Source organism: Pteropus vampyrus, unplaced genomic scaffold (genome assembly GCF_000151845.1).
Source record: "Pteropus vampyrus isolate Shadow unplaced genomic scaffold, Pvam_2.0 Scaffold8, whole genome shotgun sequence".
Lineage (NCBI taxonomy): Eukaryota > Metazoa > Chordata > Mammalia > Chiroptera > Pteropodidae > Pteropus > Pteropus vampyrus.
Genome location: NW_011888789.1, coordinates 3735207 through 3749879, shown reverse-complemented (window position 1 = coordinate 3749879; position 14673 = coordinate 3735207). Strand labels below are relative to the sequence as shown.

Below are 14673 nucleotides of genomic sequence, written 5' to 3'. Positions count from 1 at the left end.
CATCCATCCATCCACCTATCTATGCAGCAAATATTTATTAATCATGCAATGTAAATTTGTTGACATTGTACATAAAATACTAAACAAGACTGACATAGCATTGCTAAACAGCTACAAGGAAAAGGGCTTGATAGGTAGGAGACATAATTCCCCAGGATGACCCTCTTTCCTATTAAACTAATAATAACCATTTTCTTTTGAATCACACATTTCTCTTATGGTCTTTTCATGAAGGATAGAATTAGTCGAGTGATCTTTATGAACACTATCAGGGTCACATGTGGGTAGATGCTGCCATCAGAGATGTTTCATTTACATCATTTACAAGGGGGACTGTATGAAGTAAAGACATATCATGCTCATGGGAAAAGAAGTGGAAAGCTCACAACATGCCGCCGCAGGTTGGTTGGTGTGCTGGATGGAGAGGAGCTGGTGCTGAGAGCATTCTCAATGTCCTGATCAAGTTGGTCCAGTTTCATAATTAGCAGCACCATGGAGTCTAGCCGCGCCCTGTCTCGTTCTTCTTTTATTTCCTGAGGAACAGAACATGTTGTTATTGAATCTGAAAGGCCATTTCTTGGAAAGAATAAAAAGTCCCCTGTTCTTCTATGTGACAAAAAGGACACTGAATAATAGGCAGTCTTCTACTAAGGGGGAAGGGAAGTTCTGTTCTGTATCATCAATGGGCTCTTCATTGGGAGGATACTGACCTACTGCCAAGAAAGCATTTTACATGAATGTTAAATATATGTCTTCTGGAGTAAAGTGCAATGAAAAGGAAAGATAATATCAATGAGTACCGATACATATTTATGACTCTCCAATTAATATTTCTTGGAAAAAGTTATATATTACTCTTGTCAAAGTACAAATCAATTATAACATATTAATAATGAAATTATTTGTGGTTAGATTTTTAAGGCTGCATATAAGAGAATATTATTGGAAGAATATTTCTGAGTATAGTAAAAAATGAGAAAAGGATCAAACAAGGCAGGTTTTCAGTTTGTGCAGTGGGCAATTTTTGTTTGTTTGTTTGTTCTTTTGTTTTCTTTTTGCTTTTTGCATGGGGCCATTTTCTTACTACTGCTTCAAGCTATGTCATTGTCAATATCTCTTTTCAACCTTTTTCTTTCACACACTTTTGAAAAAAGCCCCCACAATCATTTATACTTTTTGTAAATGAACATTGTTACTTATTCTGAATTCTCTATGATGAAGACATGTATTTATGGAAAAACTATTGCTGATAGGAATAGCTAAAGCTTCTCATTGGCCATATAGAGTTATTTTGGCATGACTGTTTATTATTCTTGTGTGTTCAGATCAAATAAATTAGTATTAGGATTCTTTCAAATTCCCTGTGTGCTGTGAAAGGTATCAGGGTTGGGCAGGGGATTGGATAGGAAAAAAAAAAAGACCACAGAAATCACAATAAGGTCCTTTAGAAGCAAAATCTATTGAGGGATGTAATGGACTCAGTGCCAACCCTTTTGAGGCAAATCATCATTTGTGACTCATGCTGCATCCTCTCATCTGTCTCAAATATTTACCTGGGTGCAATTAGCTTTGAAAGGAACCTCAAAGGAAAAACATATTATGACAGAAGCCTGAAGGACGTGGATATAAGGGACCAGGTTGGGAGCTTTGCTTAGGTGATGATATTAGCAGTGGGAAGAATGAAGTGACTGTCTGAACGAGATCTTTTATTTGGCATTTATTTTTTAATCCTTCTACATCCCAAACCATCATTAGGAGGAAGTCTCAAAGAACAGAGACTAGGGTAATTTCATGGATTAATTTAATTCTATAGGGATCTTTATACTTCAAACAGCTAGAGCAGATTGTTAATATCACAAAGCATTATCTTTCAGATGTCAAATAATTGATTTATTAGATTAAGTTGGTTAAAGAATAGTTAACTAAACTAAGACTGATAAGTTATTTGGGTAAACTGAACTTGTGCTTGGTTTACCAGATTAATGTCAAATTGAAAGAGCTGGTATTCTTTCCACAAAGACATTAATTCTGACAATAAATTAAGAATTTTGGGGGTTGTGTTAACTCCTTTAGAATACTATGCTATAATACTATATGATTATTACTTCAATTTCCATCTATTGTCTCTGCTGTCTAAAACATGTAATGAAGCTTTGACAGAGAATTACAGACCTCTTATCATAAAGTTTTATTGTGCTTAAGAGGGTCCAGGATATTTGCAAACAAACAGACCTGAACTTTACTATACATCATATCTCTCAATGCTACAAAAACTTGTTATATTCAAAGGAACATTATTTATAGTAAAATCTTTCTTATCCCTTAAAATAGAGTCCCAGAAATACTAGAGTTTAATTCTCTCCTAAGTAATCCAGAAAATGAAAAAATCTGATTAAATAGAAGACTCAAATTCCCCTTAATTACTCCTCCAATGTGTTTGCTTGTATAATTTCCTTCTCTTTTAAATCAAAGTTGTGTTTGGCAAGATAATGTTCTTTGAATATCCATATCCATATATATTTTTGTGTGATTGCTTTTCACTTCATTGTTATAACATCCTCAAGCACAAATATTATGTGTTTTTTTTTTAACCTGGCAGACATAGAGCCAAACTATACAGTGCATATGTAATATTTTTTTAGAAATAATAATAATGAAATCAATATGAGCCACTGAAATAACACAACTCCAAGCCTTAGAAAATATATCTTGATATTTTTCCAGTTACTAAGTTAATGTTGGATAAAGCAGTATATCCTGCAGCTATCCTAGACCTATCAGCAGTGTTCTCAGAAACAATTTGTCTTTGAATTAACTGGAAGTTGAGATTGTGCTTTAAAAACATTTTCAAATCCATGGGCTGAACATCAAATTATTTTAAATGATCTGACAAAAGGTATAAAACCAGTCTTGTTCTACAGTATTTCTTTAGAGAAATAAGTCTATTGCTTTTCCCTTTTCTTCATGGATGCTTCCTTAGTCACCATTCATTACTTTCAGTCTAAAATGTCAAGTACATAGACCAGTATCATATGTTATATATTCATAAAACTTCACAAAATAGAGTTGATTAAAAATCAGAAGCTTTGGACAAATATTATTGTCCTTGTTTTTAAAGCTCATGTATTAATATTTTGCAAAGTTCTAAACTTTCATATGTCTATGGCTAAACTCTAACAAATAACTCATGCCTGAAAACAGAAATGTGTATTTGCAGATTTTAGTTAGTTGACTTCTCCGGTGGAGCTTTCATTTTATACTGGCATTATTGTCCATGAAGAGAAACTTCTTAATAAGCAAAGCTGCCTATTAATGAATTTCTTGGTATTTCAGTAACTTAACCCCCTTAAACCGAGGCAAAGACGCTAAATTCTCTTTTCTCCCAGCTTTCCTTTCTTCTTTCCTGCAATCACAGCTGTTCTGGGCCAACTACTATTAAAGGTTTAAAATATTCACCAGTGAATAAGAGATATGAAATCATTGCTTTTCTGAATATTGTAGTCAACCATGGAAGACAGACACTGAAAGTTAACATATTCATAAATAAGACAGTTTCAGATAGGAACAAATGGAAGAAAATAAGTAGGGTAATGAGATACATAGTAATTGCAGGGGATGAGTCCGACTTTGTATAGGGTGGTCAGAGAAGAGTTTTCTGTAGAAGTGAGAGAAGAATATGAGGTAAAGGAGAGAAAGAGATAAGAGATGGAGAAGGGCACAGAGATCAAGATGGAGAAGGGAAGAGAGAGAGAGAGAAAAAAAAAGAGAACTCAGAAAATAGTTTGCCATGCAGAGTAGAGTGATACAAAAAACTGAGATGGGAATGATTTTGAATAAGACGATCAAAAAAAAAAAAAAAGGTCAGAGGAAGCTAAAGAAGGGAAAGTGAGAGGGAGAGTGAGTGAGTACTAGGACAAAATGAGGTTAAATATTAATAGGAGCCTAATTTTATTTTATATTTTGTTATGAAGGTTGCTGTAAAAAGGTCAGTTTCAATCTTTATGCAATGAGACACTGGCAGGATGTAACAAATGATATATTATGTTTTTTAAACTTTTAGAGTTTTCAGCACATATTGACAATCAAAAACTTTTGGAATCTCATCATATTTTATATCTAGCAATGCCACATGACTCATACATGCTAAATAGTTCAATTCACTCTAAGATTATTCTTCTAGTTCTAACCACAGTCATTTTTATGTTGAAGTCTGAATTGTACCCACATTACAGTATAATAAAGAAATAACAGATGGTTTTATAACAAGGCCCTACATATTTTGAGATCAAAGTGAAAAAGAAGGTGGCACTGTTTTGGGAACCTATTTATTAGAAGTTTGGAATGGGTGGGCAGTAGTATGTCGGTAAATGTTTAACAATTGGATATCCAAAGACAAAGAAAGTCCTGATTAGTAGTATGTGTTAATTTCTTGGTGTAAATATTCCCAGGGCAGATTTCAAGCTACCAACTAGACATTATTGAATGCAGAGTTGGAAGAGATGCACACAACTGGCTCCTATGAGCTGATGCAAACTGGAACATGGTAGCTCCAAAACACACTAGAAATGGGGATGAGTAGGATGGAGAATCATTCTTAGAATTTGACTCAAATAGAAACATTGATAATTGTAACTATGGTTTAGTCAGCATAATAACATATTAAAATAATGCATTTTATTTATTTAATGCATTTAATTTCCTTACTTTTTGTTCTTGTTGCCTAGGTAGAGTTCAGTATAAATTGTAGATTTCAATTTAATGTTCTAGAGGATTCTCTTTTTTTCTAGTAGTGGCTTTTTCATCTGCCTTCCTTGCACTGTCCATTATTTATGTTTGTAAATTCCTTAAAATTTATTATAATTAAATTATCTTTATATTTATATTTTTACTGATATAAGTAAAAACATTTCTTTAAATTGATCATTATGTCACTTTGGTACTTTATTCAACAGTTAAGACTAAAAATCTAGAAATACAAGACAGTAGCTATCAGTTCTAGTACCTCGACTTTGAGAAAAGTGGATTCTAAGGGGTCAGGATCACTCCTCCACTGGCAAATTAAATATGCTAGAGCCCGGCTATTCCTACTCTCTGTCCTGGTCTTTCTCCAATATTCTCTTTTGGTTAATTTTAGGTACAATTTTTAATTGACAATCCATTTATACATCATGTATTCTCTTCTCAACTTCTGCGACCTGGTTCCCATCCTTTCCAAAAATAATGTTAAAGAAGAATACCAATGATCACAAATAATTGCAAGAACCTTTTGAAACATAGGGTATAGTTCTAGCCACCTTTATTTAATAATTATCTGAGACATGTTTATTGACCATTTACTATGTGCTATACAGCATTCCCTATCAAGCAACCTCTTTAATATTTGTACAGTTATAATTTTTAGAAATGTTATGGAGTCAAATTCTGCCTACCTTTAACTCCCTAGTTTCTCCCTCCAGTAGTGTCTATTTCATGAAATAGGCTTTCAAATATCTGAAGAACTGTTATGCCCACCTTTTCCTTTTCTAGGCGAATCATCTTCAGTTCTTTTAATTATTTCACATATGACATATTTCCAAATCTTCATTAGTTCTATTTACTCTTCTTTGGATATGACATAATTCTGCCAATGACCCAATGAATGATCGGTGCCCAGAATTAACTATATTATCCTACATGTTGTCTGACCAGGGTAGAGTAGGCAAGTACTTCTCTATGTTCTATATAGCCTCTTTGATGCAGCCTAAGAATTAACTGCCTGTTTTGAACATGAACAGGCTATTCTTACTGAGACTGCCACAATCTGCTTTTTTAATGAAGAAACAGTATTTAGTTGACTGTGAGCTGACCTTGACTCTCTTTTTTGCCAATCTGTGTCCATGTACTACTAAGAACAGAAATATCCTGTTGTCTTGAAACTTTAACCAGCTGTTGTCAAGATATAGATAATATATGTAGCTGCTATGGAAAAACTTCCAGTTGTTATCTCTTTCAGATACAATCAGTGGATACTTCGGCAAATTACGAGAGAAACTTCTATTCAATGAGATTTGTTGTCAAAAACCTAATATATCACATATAAGTGATATCATGTGGTTTATATAAATCTAAAAGCAACAAACAAACATGACAAACAAACAGAGACTCATGGACATGGACAGTAGACTAGTGGTTACCAGAGGGCGGTTAGGGTTGGGGGAGGGAGGAGGTAGATGGCGTGAGGGATGTCAAACATGTGGTGACAGAAAAAAATCTAACTATGACCTGTGAACACACAATGCAATATATATATGACTTGTTGTTGAATTGTACACCTGAAACTTATTAGATTTTGTTAATCAATGTCACCATAATGAACACAAAACAAAATAAAAAAAAACCTAATATGGCCAATGCATATGGTGTTTGTTGGGAAATCTGAAGGATGTTCCTTATTTACTCCCAAAAGCTATTCAGTCCCTGGGCAAGTAAAGTCACTTTGATCACAATGGTATCTGGGGAAGAGACAAACAGGGTGCTTAGGGGGTTGTTCTCCCCAGGAAGCCCCTGACTTGAAGTTCTCTGAACAGGAGCCTCTACTACCCTTCTTCTCTCACACCTGGAGAAGACCCCAACCCTCCTCTGTCTCCAGATACTCTTTATTGAGCAACACAGAACACAGCACACACAGGGAGTGGTGAAAAGGCACAAATTACCAGACATTTTACAGCCTGGGGAAATATGAAGACCAGCGAAAGGGTGCTTCCTCTAGAGGTGCCCAGGCTCTGTTTTCCTAATCTGAAGCTTTTGGAAGAAAACCAAAAAATTCAATAAAATACCCAGATGCTTCCAAAGAGTGGATATTTGGCTCAGCAAAAATAGCATTGCCTGAATGTTCTGCTTGTCAACGAGTTGTGGCATCACATAGACAGCCGTAATAAATTAAAGGCTAGGCTAGGAATAGAACTAAGACTTCCCGATTCATAATCCAAGGTTCTGGCTCCTACACTGTCTTTGATTCCATAATGTATCTTACTGGCTATTCTGGTAATACTCCTTGCTTACCCGTGAAAGAAAGAGACCTTTTAGCAAAAGTCTTGGCTCAACTTGATTCTGAATTATTTGATCTCCAGCCAGCTGGACTAGTATGAAATCTCATATTAGTGTTATACATTTTATTTGACAATAAATTCCTCATTCAGACTTTCTTTTCTTAAAATAATATCCTGCCTAAAGAACCAGAAAGTTACTAAATCTTTTTTTTCTTCAGAAGCAGTGAAGATTTTCATCTGAATGGAGAGTCAGAAGATAGAGATAATATAATTATCCTCTGAATTTCTAGGCAAGTTAAATAAATCAGCCTTAATATTTATTGTGGTGTATTTGAAGCTGAAAATTATGTAGACTGGGAGGTAATAAAACAAACCAGCAACTATTTCCTATTTGGCAGATATATATCTTCATATATTATCTTTAATTAATAACAACATGTCAACATAATTTTAATATTAGGCAGTAAAGAGTGATAAATAATATCTTTAGAGTTGCTACAAGAAATCTTTTAACTGATAGGTAAATGATGGCTTTATAGGAAGTGTTTATGTTCACTCTCTATTTATCTCTTTCCATTTACAAGGCATAGGAAGAAAATTCGTCTCTCTTTTGCTTGATTTTTCAATTCTAACTAGACTTCGAATGGAGCATTTCTGAGCTGAGACTTTTGTAAATTCCCTGCACAATCTCCTGAACATTTCAAAGGACATTTATGCAGCTGGTCCTAAGGAGTGCTCAGAAGCGGCAGATGTGAACCAAGGAGAGAACATGAGAACATAAGAAAAACATCTATTTAATATTAAAATTCCATAAACTATTTTCAGGAATATTATTATGGTCTTTCTTTAGGTGTGGACAACAAAGACATAAGTAAAATTTATTCCTTTTCTATAAAAATGACTTAATTTAGAAAAAAGTCTTATACTGACCTGGCTTTGTCTATCTATCTCGTTTTATATCTCATCACTCTCCCTGATCCTTCTCAGAGTTACTCAAATGTCAATCATCCTAAGGACCACCACTATATATTTCTTAATATTTTTCTTTAATTGGATTCATTTTTCATAGTTAAAAATACATTTTAATATATAATGTATAATATATAAATGATAATCATATTTTTCTGATTACAAAACTATTAAAATAAAAAATCCTTATACTATCTGATGTAATTTTCCATCAACCATACCATGTTTTAGGAAATGCTGTGCTAAAGCAGGGGATCCCAAACCCCGGGCCGCAGACCAGTACCGGTCTGTGGCCTGTTAGGAAATGGGCCGCACAGCAGGAAGTGAGCAGCAGGCAAGCCAGTGAAGCTTCATCTGTATTTGCATCCGCTCCCCAGCACCAGCATCACCGCCTCAGCTCCACCACAGATCATCAGGCATTAGATTCTCATAGGAACACTGGTCCCTGGTGCCAAAAAGATTGGGGACCATTGTGCTAAAAGACAGAACTTTCTTTGGTTTCTCAAATATGCCATGTCCTCTCTCATTTGTAACTAGGATTGCCAGATTTAGCAAATAAAAATATAAGATGTCTAATTATATTTGAATTTCAGGAAAACAAAAAATATATATGTTTGGCATATGTCCAGAATATTGTATAGAACAATATTGCATGGGACTTACTTTTACTTAACCATTTTTTGTTGTTTATCTGAAATTCAAATGTAACTGGGAATTTTGTGTTTTTTTTCTGGAAACATGAGTCTTTTTTTGACCCATGTAATAATGCTCCTTTGGCTTAATGCACTTCTCCTCTGCCAGGGGATATCAGAACTCTTGGTTTCAAGTACAATATCACTCCAATAGAGATGTCTTTGACAAGGTTGTATCCTTGAACGAATGAACAGTAATTGCCTCTTGTTTAGTTATACAAATTCAATGAATGAAAATTTTCTTTTCTTAGTACCTTATTTAGTGTTACAATTCTAGGCAAATCTCAGATTTGCCATTTGGTTTTTCTTTAGTAACAAAATAAATTGTAAAAAATGACAAAGGCTACTTTCATAGACTTTTACTTTTACTTAAATTGCTAATGGTTTATACTAAATCTTCCATGGATTGGCAAGTTTAGAGTAAATTTTTGCCACTTGCATATTTATTTTCTCACACAGCTAGCATGTGAGGTGTGTCTGTGGCTCTTTTGACATTAATGAAGAGTCCTCACATTGAAAAAGTATGGGGACTATTTTTATTCAGTCTAATCCTCCTCCTCTCCTTCTCCTTCTCCTTCTCCTTCTTTCTCCTCCTCCTTCTCCTCCTCCTCCTCCTCCTCCTTCTTTTTTCTGATGAAGTAATTACTTTAGCAAGTTTAAGATTTTCCCAACTCTACAAACTTAGTTAGTGGCAGAAATAGAAAATCCAGTTTTCCTGATTCAATTAATCTTTGCTTCTTGTTACCCAAGAGCCCTATAAAGTACTTTCTTCAAAAGTACAGGTGACCCAAAATGACATATTTTCCATAAAAACTTAGATGCATTAAGATATCTGGGCTGAACACATGTAGATTTAAAAAATATATACACTTAGTCACATATGGGTAGCATCTTCTTATTCTTATCAATTCACCAGTTTAGAAGATAAAATTGTACCATTAGTAATTTGTTCTTTTCTTCCTCCTTACCTCCCTCCCTCCATTCCTCCTTTTTTCCTTCCCATCTCTTTTCCTCTTTCTCCCTCTCTCTTTTTCTCTCCCCTTCCCTCCCCTCCCATCATCCGTTCCTTTCTTCCATTCTTCCTTTCTCCCTCCCTTCTTCTTTCCTTCTTTCCTCTTTTCCTCTTTCTCTTTTTCTTTCTCTGCCTATCGACAATGAATTCTACCAGTGGTTCTCAAATGTTAGCATGCGTCAGAATCATCTGAAGAATCTGGTAAAACACAGATGGCTGATGATTTAGTAAGTTTTTGCTGGGAATATAGAATTTGCATGTTTAATAAGTTCCCAGGTAATGCTGCCACTACCGCTGGGGCCACGCTTTGAGAATCTCTGAACCACCTGTTAGAGCAATGGTTTTCAACAGTGGCTGATTATAAGTATACTTGTATAGCTTTGAAACTTCCACATGCTAAGGCTCCATTCACCAAATTCTGATTCAGTAAATGCAGGGTGGGGCCAAGCTGATATTTATTTATTCTTTTAAAGTTTACAGATGTATTCAAAGCATAGTGAGAGATAAGGAATGCTGAAATACATTACAGAGAAAGCCATTTCATGATTTCTGACAAAAATTAGAACAATAAGAATTATATTCTCACCCAGAGTAATTCCACAATAAAAAAATCCATTAATCCCCTATATTAACAGGTTAATGAGTAATAATATCATAAACTTCAATGTACCTATATGCTTTAAAACTGTCAATATTTTGCCAATTTTATTTTATTACTCCCTACTTAAAAAAATAGTATTTTAGGTAATTCCCAGATATCATATTTCACCCACAAATGCTTAAATATAATAAACCGATTTTAAAATTCTTCTGCGAGAGGAAAGAAGTATTAATCATAAAAATCTTAAAAACAAAACAATCTAAACATTCTATGGAACACAACATTGTATAAAAATCCACAAATGAAAAGGCAATTGACAGACCGAGAGGAAATATTTGGAGCATATAGAGCAAAGAAGTAAGAAATTATAAAAAGACAACTTAATTGGAATGGTCAAAGCACACAAAAAGGCTCTTCATGTAAGAAGAATTACTAATGATTTAAAACCCTAAACGTCAAAATATTGCAAATTAAATAAAGAATGAGAATTATTACTTTTAATCTATCAGATTATCGCAAAAGAAAAAGAAATCTTGATCACACTCAGGGTTGATAATGTTTTTGCAAATGTAAATTTCTGCCTTTCTTGGAGGATAGTATGGCAGTATCTATTAAAATTAAAGGAGGACATATCCTCAACCTGGCATTCTAATTTCAGATCTCCACCCTAGAGAATTACTTATATTCATGAAAAAATTAATGTGTCTGATACTAATCACTGAAGCATTTTTTTTTTTTGTAGTAGCCAAAGAACTGATAATAACCTACATGGCCATTGATAAAAAAAACTGTTTAAAATAATAAGTTATGGTACCATTATTCTTTGGGTCACTACACAGTAGTTGCAAATATGAGGTAAACTCACATGTGTTAACAGAACCACGAATAACCTATTTGGCTTTTCAATATGAGTTAGAAAATTGTGCCCCTTTGGAGGGGTACAACCCTGTGCCAGCATTCATGTTTGATGAGTAAAACACAGGTTGCTCATCATTCTTCACTCAGGACTTTTGATTGGGTTCCTTGTGCAAGGCACAACCTGCACAACTGTTCTTAGGTTCCGGCTATTCTTAAGGAAAGTGCTCCAAGAGGGCTTGATAAGTGAGGAAAAAAAGGTAAAGAATAATACCTTATACTACAAAACTCTTTAGGTGCCAAATAAGCAGAGCAAAATTCTGTATTTTTGTATTTTTATATCCATATATATATATAGAAGCACAAAAAAAGATCTGGAAAGATAACTTTCCTTAAGAGTGGGGTAGAATTGGAAGGGGGGAAAAGGAGACATATACATTTTTCTGTATAGTTTAAAATTCCTTCAATGGTTATGTGATTACAAATTACATAAGTGATTATTTTAATTTTTATTAGGCAAAAAAAATTTGTTAACAAGAAGATAAAGCACTACAAATTACGACTTTAGAAAGGTGACAAACATCACAAACATGAAAAGGTCCAGAAAAAAATTTATTAGTTAACTGGTAACACACTTTGTAATACATTTTTCTTACCTTTTTCTTTATATGAGTGATTTAAAAAGATTTTTGATCTATCTCTGTATGGACAAACACTGAATCTTTAAAATAATTATTGAAAATTTTTATTATTGATATGGAACAATGTCTACGGATTCAGTAAATAAAGTTATGAAATTGTTCCTAAGATACATTTCCATTTTCACATGTATAGAGACAATTTATCTTTGCCAACTGCTTCTAATTCCCTAAGTGCCCCTCTGGACAGCCTGATTTGTTAAGATCCTGGTGATCACGTCTTTCTGTGACCATCACCCTCAATGTATTGAATCCTGGGTGGGCTGATTTGATATATAATGTGGTCTTCCTGGTTGCTCATCAGAATGATGGCTCTCCTTTTACAGATTGGACAAGGTCCTGAATAGCTGCACTGTTTCTTTTACCCCCAAATAGAAAATATACCATTATGATTATATAAAGATTTTTTCAAAATGTAAAAGAATACCATTATGGCTCTCTACCAAAAATCTAAACTGACCTTTTGTATTTTTATATCCATATATATATAGAAGTGATATAATGGGATTCTATATTAAAAAGCTAATATTTACAGAATGGGAGAAAATATCTGTAAACCATAAAACTGATGAGGAGGTAATGTCCGAAATACATAAACAACTCATACAATTCAACAGCAAAAAAACCCCAAATAATCTGTTTAAAATATGGCAAAGGACTTGAAAAGATATTTTTCCAAGAAGACATACTAATACATAATAGGTACATGAAAAGGTACTCACATCACTAATTAACCAGGGAAGCGCAAAGCAAAACTAAATGAGCTATTTCCTTACACCTGTTAAGATGGCTATTATCAAAAACACAAGAGATAACAAATGTTAGCAAGAATGTGGAGAAAAAGGAACTCTTGTACACTGTTGGTGGAAATGTAAATCGGTGCAGCCACTATAAAAAACAGTATGGCAGATCCTCAAAAAATTAAAAATAGAATTATCGTATGATCCAGCAATCTCACATTGGGGAATATATCCAAAGAAAATGAAATCAGTATCTAGAAGAGATCTCTGCACTCCCATGTTCATTGCAGAATTATTCACAATAGCCAAGATGTGGAAACAGCCTAAATCTCCATAAAAAGATGATGGATCATCACTTAACAAATGTGGTATGTTTATAGGATGGAACATTATTCAACTATAATAAAGAAGAAAATCCTGCCTTTTGTGACAACATAGGTGAAGCTGGAGGGCACTATACTAAGTGAAATAAGGCAGGGAGAGAATGACAGATACTGCATGGTATCACTTATATGTGGAATCTGAAGGAAAAAAAAAGCTGATTAAGAGAAAATGCAGAAATGTAGGTCAAAGAGTACAAAGTTTCATTTATAAGAAGAATAAATTCTGAGACTCTAAAATATCATGTGATTATAGTTAATATTGTATTATATACTTGAAGTTGCAGAGAGTAGATTTTAAGCATTCTCACAATACACACACACGCGTGCACACACACACGATTTAACTACGTGAGATAATGAATGTGTTAATTATCTTGATTTTTAGTAATCATTTCACAATGTATATGTATGTCAGATCATCATTTTGTACACTTTAACTATATAAAAATACGTTCATTAATCATTCCCCAATGAAGTTTTAAAGAAACAAACAAAAAATCAATGACAATTCAATTCCAAGATGTGTATCATTTACTTTTAGCATAAATATTTTTTCATTGATCTTTCTTGATAATTACTAATTTAAAAAAGAATAACTCTTTAGTAATAGCTCCTTCATATTATTAAGCATTTCATGCGCATATAGTCTCCTCAATTAATTTTTAAAATTTACATAAGAAGAAATGGGGTCTCATGCTTCTCTGTAACCACTTAAGTACCTAGCACAGGGAATACATATAGTGGGACTCAAAGTATTTTTTATTAATTAATAATTAATTATCTACAAAGTCCTAATCTTTAATGAGCATCAAGATAATATTGTCAATTGCTAAAAGCCAAAGTTTCCACCAAAACAATGCACAAACAGCTATTATGGGAACTTTTCATTTTCTTTTTAATTGTAGAGAACTTTTCAGATGCACTGATTAGAAAATGTGTTGGCAGGAGAGTGGTTCATTGTTTGTGTCCTTATAAGACTTAGTCAAAACTCAAAAAAGTCTTTGTGGTATAATATTTCTGAGGGAAAGGGCCATTTGAAAAATAACATTTTGCTTCCAAAATCTTGAGGTTACTCATCCTCCAATTCCCTGAGATCATTAAGTCCTGTTTGTTTGCCTTTCTCTTGTGCATAAGGAAACCAAACAATGCTTTCTTCTTTCCCAATATGGTAATAACTCTTAACCCAAATTTCTACCTAGGGAATCTAGTACACTGAAGAAAATTTTTTCCTTATCTATATGTTCTTTGTTCTCCATAAAACCATGTGCTCATAAAAGGGACCCATACGTTTATATATTTTTAATTCAAGTGGTCAAATTCAGTAATATACATGAAGTTGACTTGCACGTATTTCTATAATGAGTAGTAATACTTTGGCTATCAATTGTATAAAAATTAATAAGCACAAATAAAAATGTGGCTCATAAAGCTTGTGAGTTAGAGAGCTTAGGAATACTAAATAGCATTTTAAAATAAGAATCAAGTTTTCTTTAAACATTATGGTTTGAAGGGTATATGCAGAATACATATTTAATGAGGATTTAACCAACCATTAAAAGTAACTCTCTGTGTTTTCAAAAGGCAGGATTTAAGACAACACAGTATCACTCTTCTGGGAAGTCCAAGGTAGATGGAATAGTACATAGTAATAAAATTCTGTTATTTTTATGATGAAATTATGAAGCAAACAGACCC

General features: G+C 33.6%; 1 pseudogene; it reads right to left on the bottom strand.

The window, feature by feature from the left end:
- Positions 1-359: 359 nt before the first annotated feature.
- Positions 360-14673, bottom strand: part of LOC105300801 — a 58836-nt pseudogene continuing 44522 nt past the window's right edge.